The sequence below is a fragment of the Pithys albifrons genome, chromosome 8, assembly GCF_047495875.1.
Source record: "Pithys albifrons albifrons isolate INPA30051 chromosome 8, PitAlb_v1, whole genome shotgun sequence".
NCBI lineage: Eukaryota > Metazoa > Chordata > Aves > Passeriformes > Thamnophilidae > Pithys > Pithys albifrons.
In genome coordinates, this window is record NC_092465.1 from 36,777,807 (window position 1) to 36,795,491 (window position 17,685).

Here is a 17,685-nt window from a genome sequence, read left to right on the forward strand (position 1 = left end):
CCCACATTTGGAGATCCTTTAGCCAGGCAGTGGAGAAATCAGGTTCCCTCCAAAGAAAAAGTCAAAGCAATACCTTAACTTAGGCATTTTCATAGCACACCAACAACTTATCAACAAAAACACAGAGAATTTAATATTCCTCCAACAAGGGCAGGACAGTTGCTGCAAAGGTGGGTAAAAAGAGACAGCATGACAACTGCAGAGTGTAGATGATGCCAAAGCCACTGCCTGGTAAGTTCAGGAAATATGTTAAGTGTTCTTAAGCTTGTGGGAATATCACTGAAAAGCTTTAAAAGCCTCCCATGGTTATAGCTGAATGATGATGAAAGGTACTTTATGGCCTGTTATTAAAAATGCACCACACAGCTACTGAAAATTTGAAGGCGTCTCCCACAGAAATAGTAAATTGATTTAGCTGACCCTTTCTCATTTTTTTTACAACCTTCCATGAAGCAGAGCAGTGAGAAGCTGTGCCATCTAACCTGGTTTGGTATATGAAGGTGTGTCCAGATTACCACTGACAAAGCCTCATAATCCCACATCTAGGTATTCAAGCATCATATTTAAGGTTTCATTTTTACCTTTTCCCATGGAAAACACATTAACAGTACACAGCACTAAGGCCTATCATAGTTCACAGACTTGACGACTGAAGCTCTAAAGCCTGCAAATAAAAGAAGCTGAATATTGTCTGACTGGGAAATGGATTACAGTGTTTGGAAAGCACAAGTCCAGCTTGTCACCTCCAAGTCACTTACTCCCCAGGCAGAGACTTCAGTGTGCCAAAGGCCTTAAGACACATAGCCCTTTGTGCTGGTTTAAGGATAAACCAGCAGGAGAAATGAACCCAACTCAAAAAGTGATTACAAGTCTGAGTTACAATTTAATAAAAAGATTACAATAGATACAATGGTACAGGAAAAATTGGTTTTAACCCACAAAACCCAGATGTACAACCCAGCACTCGGGGGCACAAACAGAATGGTGTTTGTTGGCCCCTGTGCTGAGCACCACATGTTCCCCCTGAATCCAAAATAAAAGGAAAGGAAAAACCTGTTGGTGAGGATGATGGTCGCAGTCTGGTCTAGAGTGGTAGTTGTAGTCCTGTTGAGATTCTGGTCCTCCTCTGGATCTGACAAGTGGTACCAGAAGTCCCCAAACCCCAAGATTATACATGCTTAGGTTCAGGCAGGAATGCCCAGTACCTCCCCCAGAGCCAGGAGTTTTCAAATGGGTGATTTATTCTGTGAGTCATGGGATATTTTTGGAATTGCTGATGGCCCATTAGCAGACATGACCCCTCAGGCTGGGTGTGAAAGTGCTGAAGCCTCCCCAGAGGGGAGTTATTGCACCTGAGTCAGTGGTGTGAAGATCCTGACTCACAGGGTTCTTTAACACCCAGCTTGTAGCCTGAGGAGTCAGGTGTGCCCTGGGCAGGTGCTGCAAACAGTCAGTTATTAACAGTTTGTTAGAAATGACGTAGAGGGTGTAGAACACACAGTTTTGATTATGCCTACAGAGTAATAAGCTGGTCCTGGCCACTCTAACTAGGACACCCTTTCTAACCCCACTAGCTACTCTGTGATTTTGAGTGCAGAGTTCCCATTAAAGGATCTGGCATATCCATCCAAAACAATGCTCCTCTTTGTTCACATGTCTTTCCATGTTACTGATCCAAGAAACTCTTTAATGGGCAATTATAAAAAACACTGGACATCAAAAGAGTTCTGTGGAGCTTGTACTGACTCCTGCTCTTGAGGAGGGGAACGTTTTTAATTCCATTTTACACTGTATGCACAATCATGTGACGTTTAACAAACATCACCAAAGCACAGACTGACAAAACAAGCAGGAGAACTTGGTTTCAAAGTAAATAATTAGTTTTATAGTCCTGTGTACACTAAAAACGTTATAAATAATATTTACATGTAGACTATAATAAGGAAACGGTTCCAAAGGAGACATAATAACTAGTGAAGAAAAATAAAAGGAAGTTACACATTCCTTGCAGCCTGTTTATTTTTATAGAGTACAAGGAGGGCTCAAAATGGACCTTTTTGATCCATTATGTCAACTCCCACTGACTTTCAAAGAATGTCCTCATCATTTTTTTAGTAGGGAATTGAAAAAGGCAAATAATTTTCAATAACTTCATTAAACAAGCATTTTAGTCATTAATGTGAAATACACTGTAATTGAATATTATATCTGAATTTTCAGGAGGAGCCATTTAAACACACTATTAAGCAAGTTCAAAAAGGAGGTGTGAAAGGAATAGTACAGCATGTGAAAAAGAACATATCTAAATGCTAGATAAGTAAGTCAAATACAGGAAAAGTCTGTTTTCCACTGGAATACTGATCAGTTGCCTTCATTCCCAAGCCCACTACCTTTGCATTAAAATGCTGCCAGACTCAAACATCCCAGACCCCAATGGATGACTGCACACAGTGCAGCTTCTCCCTCTGTTGCTTAGCTAAGCCCCAAAGTCAACAGCCTTGTTGGTTACTTGCTCCAGGACCAAATGACAAGTCTCTGCCATCACAGCTTCCTGGTACCACCAGTGCATGTCACTGCTGTTTCCAACCACATGTAGATATTGACTAAAGCCAGCTTTTCTGGGTGTCACTGACAGCATTTTTACTTATGTTTGTTAGGCTAAGTTTGCTTTTTCTCTCTCTTCTGCTGCTATCATCAGTTCTCCTGCATCATTTCTCTACTATTTTCATGCTTGCAGTGCCTTACATTTAACACTCTGATGAATTTCATTAAGCAGCTGTTTACCCTTCTGCTAGGTAAGGTTGTTCAACATGGATCCCTGCAAGGTGGCACTGATCAGAGATGTTGCTGAAGGCACAAAACTTCCTTCCTTTTGTTTTTCTAATACAATCCCTTCTTTTGCATATGCCCTAACCAACAGTTCAGCTTCACAGACAGCTGGACACACAGACCTCCTTATCTTTTGTGGCATTAAGGGTTTAATCCATTTAGATTTTTGCAATGTTACTGTCTGACAACCACCTCAGTGCCTGCAATTCCCTATCAAACCCCCCCCATCCTGTTAAGAGTCATTTTTAAAAGCACAGAGGCCTGATAGGGCTCAGAAAAGCTAAATTCAAGCAAGGAGTGGTAGCACCATATCAGTCCTGCCTGTCCAGCATAATTAATGGACAGCCAAAAGTCGACTCCAGCTCACATTTCTTACAGCTCCACCACCAGACTACCAACAAGAAACTCCTGATAGAGCCACTGCTTTCTTTTATGTACTGAAAAGCTGCTTCAGAGTATGGGTGTATGGGAAAAATCTCTGCCAGGTGTTTCTGGATTTTTATGCTCATCAAAACAGACTGAGCAGTCCAAGAAATATGGCCCCATATAGTTAGTTTCCTGTCCCCCACACCTCCTTCAGCTGAAGACAGAACACCCAGTAATAACTGGAAAAGGGGAGACTCGGGGAGATTAAAAAAATTAATACAAAAATCACACCGTGTGAAAATCCTGCCTCTTAAACTAGAAACTGTTTATCTGTGGCTAAAAGTTGAAAGTAAGATTCAAGTGTTCCCTTACTAGAAATGAATAGCATCTATTTCTTTTTCAGTGTGTACTGTGTTTTCATATTTAGAATCATGTAACACCCACTTCTACACACCAAAACTGAGACTGAATTCAAGTTAATATTCCAAAACAGACAAGGATGCTCAACAGTGGGGCTCATATCATTCCATTCACTCCAAAACATCAGAACATCTGCAATTAAAGCCTAATTACTGATTTAGATGAGTACACCAACTCCCACTCTTGACTGGAGAGTGCAGCAGAAGGGGGAAAGGAAATTGAGCTATGGCCCATGGAGTAAAGCTGACAAAGAACACCTGTTTCTGTATCTTTGGCATTAAACCACTTAGTGTGAGATGTAACAAAATGGAGCTTTGAGCTGAGCTATTTGAGGGCTGTAAGTTCCTGTTTCAACCTTCCCCTCCTTTGAGTTTTTATCTACATATCCAAACAGGATACAAGATAAATAACGAGATGGGGAAGGCAATTTGTGTATATTTTAATAGCTTCTCTCTGATGTTCAGCACTCCCTGGCAGAGCTCTACAACCACAACTTCAACAGTGCCTGGTGTTCATGAAATGCAGCTCTCCAGGGTGGGAAGAATTCATCTAAGGTTATTCAAAGCAAGACACGCTTTGATTTTTATTTTTCTTTTTTCAAGAACAAGGGTCCCTTTCCCCTCCCTCCACCTAATCTGAGGGCATTTGAATACTGACAAACATCCCTATTTATGTACAGGAGTTTTTATCACCCTTGAACACAAATTTTAACTCACAGCTGATCTCACAGTTACAAAATTGCTTCCAATTTTACTTTAATCCAGAGATGGGCAGTCAACTAGCCACAAATTTTCAGTATGCAAAATTACCTCAGGTTTGCAGTCTATGGCTGAGTCCACACAGCAGTTAAACATCACTAAACATCAAACACAGCTTTCATTTTCACCAAGGCTAATGCAGACAAACAAATATCTATTGTCAAAATTGCTTTTTCCTAACCCACAGTGGTTCCTATATCAAAGCCATCCTCGAGCAACCATTTCAAGGACATTTCTAGATCACTGTAAACAAGTTACCTGCATGCCCAGGGATTTTTCACTGGTTTTGCCAAGTAAGAACAACACATGCAGAACACACAGTTGCAGTCTGTAAGTGACAGTCCACACACCTTCATCCTCCAGCACATCACTGGCCAAGATGTGCCCTTAGGACACATCAAAATGTTTCACATGTGTTGACATAATTTACTGAAGGGTTACACAGATTTTGTTCACATGTTTCTGTTCACTGAAAATTTAACACCAACGAGACACAAACAAATGTATGTGTATCCCCTAAAATGTAAAAGTGTGTCCTACTCATGCCTCTATTTTTTTTTTAAGCAGACAGGGATCCCCATTTCTCTCAGCAAAATCAGTGAGGACAAAGAAAAAGTATAAGTATAGCTTTGAAAATTAATAAAACCTAGCATTCTAGACAATAATATGCATTGATTATAAATTGATGACATCCTTATTATAATTAAGCACACACAGTGCACAACAGATTTCTTTAAAAATTACTTTTAAATCTGAATGGCATAGTTCAGAACAATCACTCTGTTAGTTTTCCCTATAAATTACCAAGAACTCTACATTTTAACTCCCTGTTAACAGCTGACTGGGAATGACTACTGAAATATCTGGGATTATAGCACCTGTATGGAGGCTTTTTATGGGCTTCTGTCCTGTAAAACTGAAAAGCCCAAATAACAACTCTTTCACTCCCTGTTATTTTTAGACTGAGATTTTTCTTTCCTGCCTCAACTTAACAAAATGGAATGCTGTTTTTAAAACCAGTGACTCTGTTTTGAGGATTGCCCTTTAAGCAAACAGATTAGCATTCTTTTAAAAATATGCAAAGTCAGAACCCTTAAGAGGTAGATTGATTTATACGTGACACAAAGCCAGTTAAACCCACGAGATTGGACTCACAGGTGAAGCTGGTTCATCAAGTAAAAGAGCAATCCTCTTTATAAACTTGTCATATTTCCCAACTTCTTTTGGAAGAGTAATATTTTGCTTTTAACAAAGGAAAGCTGTAATGACAACAGGTGCTGGCAGACTGCTCTGAAACCAAAACTATCAATGGTGGCTCAAAGAGGATAAAGGATAAAGGATTATCCTTTGCATAAGCATTCTGGTTAGAAGCAATCAACTCCTCCTGCTTCTCTGCAACCAGTGGCAGTCAACTGGCTCCTCCTGTCTGTGCACATCAAATTATTAATCAAGAAAACATGCTTTCCTCAAATAGAAACATAAACTACTTTGGTGGCACTGTTTGCTATTTATCCACTGTCAGATCCAGAAGTACCACAGAGCAAGTTACGTTGCTTGAGAAATGCATGGTAAGGTCCATATTAAATCAGTAGGTAGCCAAAATATTCACTGGAAGCTGGGTCAAACCATAAAGAATAGAGAATATGAAGCTGGGTCAAACCATAAAAAATAGAGAATATGAAGCTGGGTCAAACCATAAAGAATAGAGAATATGAAGGAATGTTCAGGAGTATTTAAAAAAAAAGAGGAGAAAAGCTGATGGAATATGGTGCTCTTCCTTCTGCTACATTTCTTTAAACACATTTTGTAATCCCACTTGTGCAAAGTGCTTGTTATTCCCTTCAATTCCAGTTAAGTGTTTGCCGAAATGGAGCTATTCAGCAGAAGAAATATCCAAACCCATACATGACTACACCTCTAGACTGCCTAAGTGGATCATCTACCTTTAAGGAGTTGCAAGAGGAAGCTTTCTCTACCTCGCATCCTTCACTTTTACTTTACTTCACAAATCATTACCTTTCTTTTGCAAATGCATTAATCTCTCTTTTTATATCTGCCTCCTTTGACTGCTTTTTCAGAATGTTAGTTTTCCCTGAGAGTAATTGTTCAGGAGATGTGAAGAGCATGGAGTAGATATTTTGTATAAAGTGGTTGTGACCACTAGACCTTCCTGCTCCAGCTTTGAATCATATGGGACAACAAGCATTTGCTTTCACAATCTCCTGGAGTATTTCACAGTAGGGAACCTTCAAGGACTGTATTTGGGAACCAAGACCGACATTCTATCCTAGATTCCCTTCTCTGAAGAGTTTATTACTTTATGTTTCTTCTTTATGCAAACAAATGCTGCGCATAGAGAGCCCCAGCCCCTGCTGGACCACCTCTCCAAGAAGAACAAATCACTGCACGTGAGGGAGCAGTCAGAGCAAGGCTCAGCACTGGCAAAGGGGAAAACTCCCAAACATCTAAACTGGAAGAGGGAAAATTTAGGTTAGATATATGGGAGAAGGTCTTTATTTTGAGGGTGGTGACGTGCTGGCTCAAGTGGCCCAGAGAAGCTGTGGCTGCCTCATCCCTGGAAGGGTTCAAGGCCAGGTTGGATGAAGCTCTGAGCAACCTGGTCTAGTGGAAGGTGTCCCTGTCCATGGCACAGGATTGGAACAAGATGATCTTTAAGGTCACTTCCAACCCAAACCATTCTGGGATTCTATGAAAACAAACACAATAAACTGATGAGAATAGAACTGTCACGCTGTGTTCCTGATCTTGAAGTTTCCTGTCATATCCAACCATTTGTTCTGTAATAAGAGCTTACATGGGTTTCACCCGAGTTTTTTTTAACAAGTGGTGGCATTAAAGCATTTCTGTACCTATGTTTGAGATTAGAGTGCATAGAGGATTTATAGGATGTGTTTGGAAATACACATCGATGCATCATTTGTGGATTACAAACACCCATACATACATATGATTGAAAATCTTTCCTGCAAAGTGGAAATCAAAATAGTAACACTTCAACATAATAACACTTCATTCTGCACTGGTATAAATGTATATATAAATACAGCATTTGAGACATTTATGAGAATTCTAGTAATGGCCACAGTGCTGTTAACTTCAACACACATTTTAGCTACTCGTCATTTAAGTTCTAAATATGCAGAAGTTATCTTTGTCATGCACACCAGGGAATAAATGCAGCCAGTTCTCATAAATATTGAGGAAAATCCAAGGTAGATAGAGAGGGTATGATGAATTTCTTTGAGTATGCCTGATGCTGATTTTGGATTTATCCCTATTATTTTATATAGACAGCATACTGTGTAAATGTCCTACATAACTGTATTGATCATTGGAAAATCACATTTTATTATTGGGGGAAAAACCCTCACATAAAATTGATATTCTCTTTCTGACATAGGTTATACAGGATTATCTTCTATACAATAATATGCTGAAAAATTCTTCCATGCCCATAACTTACTGGTCATCTCCCAGTAGTTCTTATAGTACCAAGTGAAGTAGAAAGAAACTCTGGAGTATCTTGCAACTCCTCTTAATTCTACTCATCATCTCACTGTAAGCACTTCCCCCAGAGGTGATTAAAAAAAAAAGTTCAGATTAGAAGCTTCAAACTCACACACTTTCACTCCTCTTCTCCATTTCCTCAGCCACCCAAAGGAATCTCCTCCACTTCACTGTCTGTAAGGCAAGCCAAAGGAAACCAGCCTTTGTGAGTCTCATACTCATCAGCTGCTCTCAGCTCTGCTGATGTTTTGTTTGCTTGTTTGTTTTGTTTGTGTACACAGCAACCTCCTACCATCTTGACAGTCGCAGACTGGAAAAGCAGCTTGTGTCCATGCTGAGGGTACTGCTCAGGGTAACCTACACTCTCCAACAGCTGGTTTATGATTATTTTGCAGTCCAGTACAGCCCACATAAAGGCAAATGAACATTTAGTAAAACTCTTCCTTCTCCCAAATTTCTGTATGACAGAAGATTACAGAACTCATTGCAGATACAGGATTAACTATGCAGCTTCCAAATGTTAGAAAGTCATCTTTCAACAGCTTCTACAATACCAGAACAGAGCAGGCCAAGCATCTGGGGAAGTGGTGATCTGGCTTAAAAATCTTTTTTTTCTCTTTGATGCCTTAAGATCCATAGTGTATAGATTTTTAATATGGCTTTTAATACTTTAGAACAGCATTAGCCAATCACTTTTTGTACAAAATTTTTGAAATATTGTTGATGCTCCTCATCAAGGACTTCAACAGATGGAGATTTTAGAAAGGATATCTAATTTGTATGGAATGTACTGCAGATATATTCTAGTCAAAACTATTCAGAAGGCCCAGAAGCCTTGAAATGGTTCCAAGCAGGACAGAAGGTGTAGATGAAAACAAGATGAAGATAAATGGTTCTCAAGACCTCCGACACAAATTCAGAAGGTATGTCAGGGGTGGGGCAAAGGTGCTACTGTGGGACTAATGGTTTTGGAAGGGGGTGTAACAGTGTTATGTAATGCTTTCAACTGTAATTAGGTAACTAAATAAAAGCAAGAGGCCTTTGCAGCTGTGTGCACACTTTTGAAAAGATTAGATTCTCGTGCATCCAGTGTGGTAATAGAAGGAATGCTGCCTGCTAAAACCATAAATTAAGTCTGAGCGGTTTTAAGAGCCAATTTTAAGCATCATCTTTCAGCCACAAACACCTTCCTTTCCCTGTGTCCCCAAACCTAAGTACCAGCCCTTCTGTCACTCTATGGATTCTCCTGCCTTTTGTGCCTTTTAGGTCTCACAGCTTTGGAAGATCACTAGAGCTCAAGAAAACAAGGAGAGAGAAGCCTCTGATACCTTTCCCCCTCCTGCCTCTCTTGTAAGGGAGTGTTGTAGTTTGGGATTATTATGTAAATTCTCTCCCCTGCCACTCACTGCCCATGCCAGCAGGTAACAAAAGAAGTAGTTACTGCAGATCACTTGGGTGGGGACAGGTTTGTCTCTTTTGGTTTTGGGGACATTTTTCCATTCTTAGCTCGGTGGAAGGCAGGAGCGGTGGCTGTCCAGGAGGGAAGCTGCTCTGCTGGCACTGCTGGGGCTTCTGGCTGAGCCGCTGCTTTTCTCCTCGCCACGGCTGTTTCTCCTGGTTCCTGCATCTGGGGTCCCATCCTCTGTTCCAGTCTCACCACCGCCTGCAGCGTCACAGCCTGCCCGCCCCGGCTGGGGCAGTGACCCGGGACAGAGAGGTGTGCAGCTGCTTTCCAGGACACGTGGTGGTTCCCCACTTTCAGCTTTCTTTTTCCTTTATCTGGGACAGGAGACACAGAGTCCATCTGAGAGCCACCACTTGTCTGTCTCGCTGGAGAGGGACTGGAAACTCACTCTGCAGCCAGCTGGGCTGTGACACTGACACTGCTTAAGTATAACTTTCCTCACAGAGGAAAACCTGCTGGGTTTTGTTGTTGTTTTTTTTCTTTCTCTTGTGGTGTTGGGGAAGCAGTTTGCACTAGTCTGTTTATATATAGCAGTTAAGAACAGTTATCCTTCTTGTATTAAATTCCTTTTTTCTTAAATTTGATAAAGAGTGACGTGATTATTGTGGAGAAGGCCCCTCCCCTGCTTGTGGGCAAACATCTTGGTTTTTTCCCCTCAAACCAAGACAGGGAGAGAGGGATTGCTTCTCATTTCACTTCAAAGATACATGCATTTGGAATATTTAAGTCATTAACAGCACAACAAAGGCTGATAAAACCTTGAGAGAGCACACACAAACATACTGCTACAGCTATAGGTTTTGGCTTACTTTCTTAAGGGTACCCTTTTGTTACTGGAATTTTCCTGGAAAGTGCTCCCTTATTTTAAAAATCCATTGATTAAAAGCTGACTCAAACATCACAAGGTTTGGAATTTGTAGCCTGATCCACAGGTTGATGCAGGAAAATGAAGTACAGATTGTTCCCCCAAAGCTGACATGGTAAGACAGCACTGAACTTAGCCTGCATCCAAGTTATATTCACTTGCAGAGGATATCACTGTCATGAGGGAGAGAAACGTGTATCTACAGGAGATGGGACTGTTTTAAAGCAAGGATATTATCTCTTCAATCTGTTCTTTGTCTATTATCCTTCTGTGACTGAGACTATGTATATTAACAACTAGTGGTCCATTCTAATGCAGGAATACTTTTTACCTGGTTTTTTTTTCCCCCTACATCAGATCATGAAGGGCAGGGAAAGATGTAATTTACTTTTGAATTTACACAATTTCTTTGGGAAGGTTATTCAATCAAGTAAAGAAATGCCCACTGATACAGAGCCCACTGACATGAACTGAAAATATTCCAATAGCTGATTAAAGCCTACTGGGAATTTAGAAGAGACTGGTTTGCCCACTGCTGTGATGGTGAACTGGAATTAGTCCTCTTCTCTCCAGTCTACCAGCTCATTGCAGTTTCTTTGCTTCTGACTGACCAACCAGCCTACAGGACCTGTATATCCTGTCCATGCTTCTGGCATTATTTCCAGATGAATTTTCAGATGAATACGTTGCATTATCAAAAGCAGGGAACACAGTGTCTTGTCTTCTCTTCAGCATGACATCAAACCTACAGATTCTAACTTGGCTAAACCTTAACAGCATTAACTGGAGCAAAAGAAACGGCAACAAATTGAAAACACATACTCTGTCCTTTCATTTGCTTCTACCTTTTCACTCTCACCTCTTCTTTTTACTTATCTTAGGGTGCTTTACAGTTTCTGATCCTTCGAAGCTTTTGTGCTACTTAATTTCAGTGATGTATGTAGACATCATTAGGTTTACTACAAGTGGATAACTGTGAGTTACAATGGAAAAGCAAGAAAATAAGAACATATAACAAAAAGCCAGGTGAGCCTTTTAAGAGGCAAACAACACACCAGTGTATTTCTTTGATGTCCTGTGTTCCAACGGACACACTATTTCACAGGAAGAGTATTAGGAGTCTAAGACAAATTACTTGAGGAAACATTTCCCACTTCTTATTTGAAAGGTTGATTGCATTTCTGACAATTTTCTTTCAGGTATTACAAGAAAGATTTCGTATCATTGACAAAGCAGGGATTACATCATGACTGGATCATTTGTCCTGATGATAAGGCTGTATTTGTTCTCAGAGTTCTGTATAAAAGCCACAAGTCTTCAGTATGAGACTATCAGATGGGCTGAGAGATGAACCACAACATGCAAATACAGTTACCTCCTCACAACTCTCTGCCAAAGAAAAGCTCAATCAGAAGTAGACAACACCTGTTTTTCACAGTATCCCACAATCTCTCCTTGACTGTTTCATCATTTGTTCAATCTCGGATAACTACAGAAATGAGTTTCTACATCATCTTCTATTGATTAAACAGCCAATATGTCTTCAAAAGAGCTTGTTCACCAGCATATGAAAATGGTGTCAATAAATATTTACATCAGAGTGAAAAAAGGCATGAAATTTTCTGACAGAAGTACAAAGAATATCTGAATCAGAGTTTCTCATCTCTCATAGCAAAAGTCTGCTAATGAACACGAATATGTCAGCAAAACAAGAATCTTGAATAAAGTCATGTGGAACTCTCACTCAGTGCCTCACTACAGCTGACAGGAACCAAAGTGAAGGAATCAGCAGCTAGATTTTCTTGTCTGTGTCCAACACAGCACTAGGAATGAAAATTCAAAGGAAGTCCTAATCTTAGAGTATAAGCCAAAGTCTGATTATAGCTGGAAACTATAGTCATGGACATGGAAGTGCTACTGTCGCCTGTAAGCAATGACAGGAAGAACCAGGACAATTCTCTGCCCCAGTGTCTATAGCACAGCATCCAGGCTCAGCATAAACCCACCACGCTTGCAAGAAGAAGTCCCAGTCTTGATTGCACAAATCTCTTACTGGAGAAGAGAGCATTACAAGGAAAAATAATTCCAGAGATTATTAACCCTCATTAGAAATGAACTGGCATTTTGCTGCTTTGAATGTCTTTCAGATTTCATTACTTCACAGACACCCACCCTCCTTTTCAGACTACTGCCATCCTTAACAAAACTTTTGCTCCTGACTGTGTACTTTTAGAGGATAATTCGGGTCTTTCACTTTCAGCCAAAATAAGCTTTCACTGAGTTCTCAAACTTCTTCAAGACACAATGCACTATTCCTGCTGGTTCTTCTCTAAAGCCTCTCTAACACACAGTCCTGAGATAAGTGTCAGCCTCTCTGAAGGCACAGGGTCCACCTTCTTGTTCAACTCTATCCACTACCACTGTAACAAGGTAGAAAAGAGACAAAACATCCCAACTTTATGGAAAAGAGATGTAAAGGAAGCTGAACTAACAGAGAGAGGGTATGGCATAGGAAATGAGTTTAGTATTAGTCCCCCTTTCTTGATAGAATTTGAATGTGATTATTTGCAACTACTACTGAATGGTACAGATAATTTATATGACACTTTCCCACCCTGTTATTTTACTTTCCAGCACGGGCAAAATTATAATAAGATGAAGTAGTTTGCTTTGGTGGCTTGATTTACTAATGCTCTTTTCCTGCACTGTTGCTGCTATTTGTGGCAATATTTCCACCTTTGGTAACTGCTGCAGTACAATTTTCCACATGCAGCACCACAGGACAGAAGCTTGTTCATTCCTCAGTCTATAGCTTGTTTAATTACTTTGCAGGCTACTCACTGGTAAAATACCAACTGGTATTTCTATTTCTGCCAAAACCAAACAAAACCAACTCACTTTAAACTATACTATCACCATTAGAAGTTATCCACTATTTTTGATACAATGCTGGGAAAAATGTTGCAAATTAACTGAGAAGTAGAACATAGGGTTTTTATGTAAACAAAAAAAGCCAACATCAATTGCAGACTTCAAATGTAAATTCTCATCTGCATCAAGGGTTCCAGATTCCATCATTCCAGCAAATATTTAACTGGTGTTAAATAGGCAATGAAAAGCACACACGTGGGGAAGTTCTTGCAAGATTACTTTATTGATACCAGAAAGGAATAAATCTATTCCAAACCCCAACACAATCTCCACCTGCATGGCTGGACACACTAACTTTGATCTGAAGATATCTAATTAAGCAGACTTAGCTGTATTTACACTTACAACACCAGCACAGTACTACAAACATACTGCTCTAAAGAAACCCACCAAGAGCTTCGTGTTGTGTGCTAGAATTGCAGCTCCTGTATCACCTGCCAGGTCACCAAGTAAGCCAGAATGCAGAGAATTAAGTCTGGGCTGGACTGTCCACTCAAATACATTCATCAGGTAAATTTTCTAAATATACAAGAGCAACAAATCCTACACTACACAGGTAGATTGGAAGTAAGACTGTAAGATTTAGTTCTGATTTACTGCATGTTAAATATTAATGAATTATTAAAAAACCATCCCTGAGGTTTAAACAACCCTGCATCTTACATATTTCTAAAGCTCTACAAATGTATTTTTAATAATAGATAATTAATTTATAACAATGTTAAATTTAAATTAAATCCTCATTTCCAGCTATGAAAGAAAGCCAATGGAGAATGGTCAGACACATCCTCTTGCTTTATAATAAATTTGCTTCTTCATGGCATAATTTTATTTTTGCATTGTGTATTATTAGTGTAGCCAAACCAGCAAAGACACACAATACAAGGCCTGTTTAGCCTGATGAGCAGTGATCTCTGCAATGGCACTGTGTTGTTTTCCATTGCAACAAGACATTTTCAGTTCAGATTTCCTAATGCTTCTTGTCTTTTCACAGGGACCTGCCATGTTTGGCCTAATCACTTAATATTTTTACTGCCTATATTTCAGTAAAAATACCTTAGTCCATTTTCTGAAAAAAAAATCTTCTTATTTTCAATGTATTTGAAAATTCATTTTGCAACTTGTAGTAGCAAAGCAAACCCCACAAAACACCAAGTCAAACAAAAGATTTTATTGAGATGTCTCTGCAAAGAACCTGACTAGGACCTGACAAAATCCTATTCATGTCACCTTGTCTGATAAGCAGACCACATACAAGTCTCTGCACATTTCTGCAAGAAACCTGCTTGCTTGCTCTTTAAGCCTGGATGCTGCACTGATGGTTTTTTCAGATCTCAGCAGCTGAAGAAATGCATGGACTGGGACATGTCTAGTGAGATGGTAAGGATTGGCACTCCTCTGTCCATAAGGCAGCATCTATAACCCCTCAGTGGCATTTCTCTGCTTGGCACAACCACTGTGCAATCATGAATATGACCCAAACTCATCAAACAAGCAAAGCTGCTGAGAAACTTGGTCAATGAGTATCAACAGTCTCAAAATACTGCAAGTTTTTCACTCACATTTCCACTCTTTGTAAAACAAACTGTAATAGAAACAACAGATTTCTGGCCTTATTCTATCCTGTACACTCTCAACAGGATCCTCAAATGACTGGAGCCACAAAACAGATTTAAACAGCATTGTGTAAAATTGCTTGAACTCTTTCACTCTCCCAGCCTTAAGAGGTTAATTCTCTCTGTAGTAGCAGATACTGTAAGAGCACAGCAACCAACCGTGAGATGAAGCAGAAACCCTCACAGATCAGACAAAGCTTTCTGAACATTGTAGAGAAAAGAATCTTTAAACCAATGAAAGATTTATTACCTGTATTGAGATCTCAAGCTGAAAGAGGGAAATTTAGATTAGATATATGGATGTAATTCTTTACTGTGAGGATGGTGAAGCACTGGAAGAGGTTGCCCAGAAAACCTGTGTCTTCCCCATCCCTAGAAGTGTTTAAGGCCAGTTGGATGAGGCATTGAACAACCTGGTCTAATGGGAGATGTCCCTGCCCATGGCAAGGGGGTTGGAACTAGATGATCTTTAACGCCCCTTCCAACCCAAACCATTCTGTGATTCCATGTGTTCAGCAGGAAAGAAGGAAAGCCCACCTAACCCCTTTCCTAAAAATACCAGTTTTACTAAGTAGAAGAGGTAAAAAGTGGAGGAGCTAATAAAATCACCATAGTGACTTACATGTATGTCACAGGGGTACTCCTAATGCATCCCACCCAAAGCCTCAGGCATGGAAATGCTGTTGCAACAATAAAAAGTGCTCACAGAAAAAGTCTGGCTTGAGAACCAGTTTAGAAGAGCTAAGTTCTGACACAGAACTGGGATTACTCTATCAATCTGTTCTAAACAGATCACAGCTCTATCCAACCCACAGAGGCAGGATCAGAAACTGCCAGTTTTTCTAGTGCTGATTCTTAAAAAATGAATCTGTTTCTTCAACTGCTCTGTTCTGATGCAGTATCAGAAAGCTCCATCGTAAAAGTCTCTCATGAGCAGCATTTTTCACCGATCAAGTAACATACTCACAGAACGTATTTCCCCCTCTTATTTTACACAGAGACCCTCTTCCCCTTCAGAATAATTATTTCAAAAAGTACTGGGCACGTGGAACACTCTCCTCCAAGCAACGGAACAGAACACCATGAAAGCAATGAACATAAGCAGTTTATTAGAAGTGGTTTCCCTTCCCCAATACCTACTCAAAGCTGCTGTGAAATTCCACTGAAGTCATACTGTGCCAGGGTCCAAAACAGCTATGAAAGGATTTGCCCACATTACAGAGGGTTTGCTGTTAATTAGCTCTTGTACATCCACACAGCACATAGAACCAGATTTGGTTTTTTGTCGAGGAGGTGATGATTTGTTGAGCTTTGTTCTTTTCTGACACAAAGCTAGCATTAGGATTGTAATTGGAGTTACCTTCTACACACCATTGTATTCACTTGACAATGGTGGGTCTGGCTAATTAGTTTCTGTTGGTTAAAAGCTAAATGTGAATAACATTTTCTCCAGGGATAAACAGGGATATCAGCTTACTCAGACCAGCAAAATCAAGGTGCTGATTCTTTCCTATCATATCAGTCACTCTGTTCCCTGGGCTGAGATGTTCAGCACAGCAGGGAATGATGTAATGGGACAGAAAGGAGGGCAAAAAAGCAGTGAAGTTAGTTACATGCCAGCCAAGGACTCTACCTTGCATGGGGAATTCTCTACTGGCAAGGCCCATCCCATTCCTTCAGGCCTCTGTGTCACCTGAGCATCTCAAAGAGGTCAGGCAGAAACCCTGCTCAGCAAACTGCCCTGGTGAATCACACAAATTACAGTCAGACAACAGACAGGGATGCTACGAATTAAACACAGTGTAAACACAGACAGAATGCCTCACAAATGCAAGGGAAGGCTTTCCCTGCCACATGATTTGCCTACAGTAAACCAAGAGCTATAATGACAATAGCCAGAATTTGCAACTAGCCACAAACAGAGGGACACTAATTTCTCCTGTGACTTTTAACTCACTTGCAGTTTGAACTTTTCCTGGCACTTCAGAATACAATGAAAGCCTTTGTAAGGATAAACTAAACACACATAAATACAGGTCCTCAGAGCAGAAACAAAAAGGTACATCAGATCCAGCAAGTAACCTATCAAGTAGGCAGGGGAAAAGGACTCAAATAGCCCCAATATGCAGCACTGAGCTGAAAACAGGAAACGGTAAGAGTTTCTTGCATTCTTTTGGACAGAACTCTATTGAACCTAAAGGTTTAAAAGCCAAAAAAAACCTATGCAGAAAGGCATGCTTGCCAAAGGTAACATCTTATCCCCCCACAAAATCAAAGGGACAAAAGAAAAGCAGGAAAACTGAAGTTTCACCAAGCTATGTGATGCACATCTGATTTGTCTTTATTAAACATGACAGTAAGAATTCCTCTGCTGTTCTACCAGACCCTACAAAAGCCCTCAAGTCAATGGATCATGGCATAAGCAATTTGCAAACTGCAAAACTGGAAAAAAAAAGGCAACACTGTTATGAAAATGGAAATAGGAGAAGATGAGGAATATCTTGTTATTTAGGTTAAAGCCCTGCTCACACTTTCAGCTGCTTGAACAGCAGATAACTCTACCCCCTTCAAGTCACTGATAATTTACATCATGTAACAAATTTAAGTCAATGGATAAGGGTCAAACTAATTGTTAATTAATTTAAGAACGATAAGTGTCAGAAGGACCAATAGTTGTTAAAGGGGCAGGAATAAGGTTCTATCTAAAGTTAAATGCTTCTATTTTTGGTTTACACCCCTACTGTAATAAAAAGTATCACTTTGCCAGTGCAGTTTTGCCTATTTTCAATCCAAACAAAATACCCCATTGTCACAGAGAGAAAAAGAGCATAATTTCATGAGTCTAATATGGAGGTATGAAATTTCCATCTTTGCCTTGAAAGTGAAAGAATACATTCTGACATTTAA

At 40.0% G+C, this 17,685-nt stretch overlaps 1 protein-coding gene across 2 annotated transcripts in view; it reads right to left on the reverse strand.

Annotated features, from left to right (window-relative positions):
• Positions 1-17,685, reverse strand: part of ERBB4 (erb-b2 receptor tyrosine kinase 4) — a 657,056-nt gene that overhangs the window by 131,929 nt on the left and 507,442 nt on the right. The gene's annotated exons all lie outside the window — the stretch shown is intronic.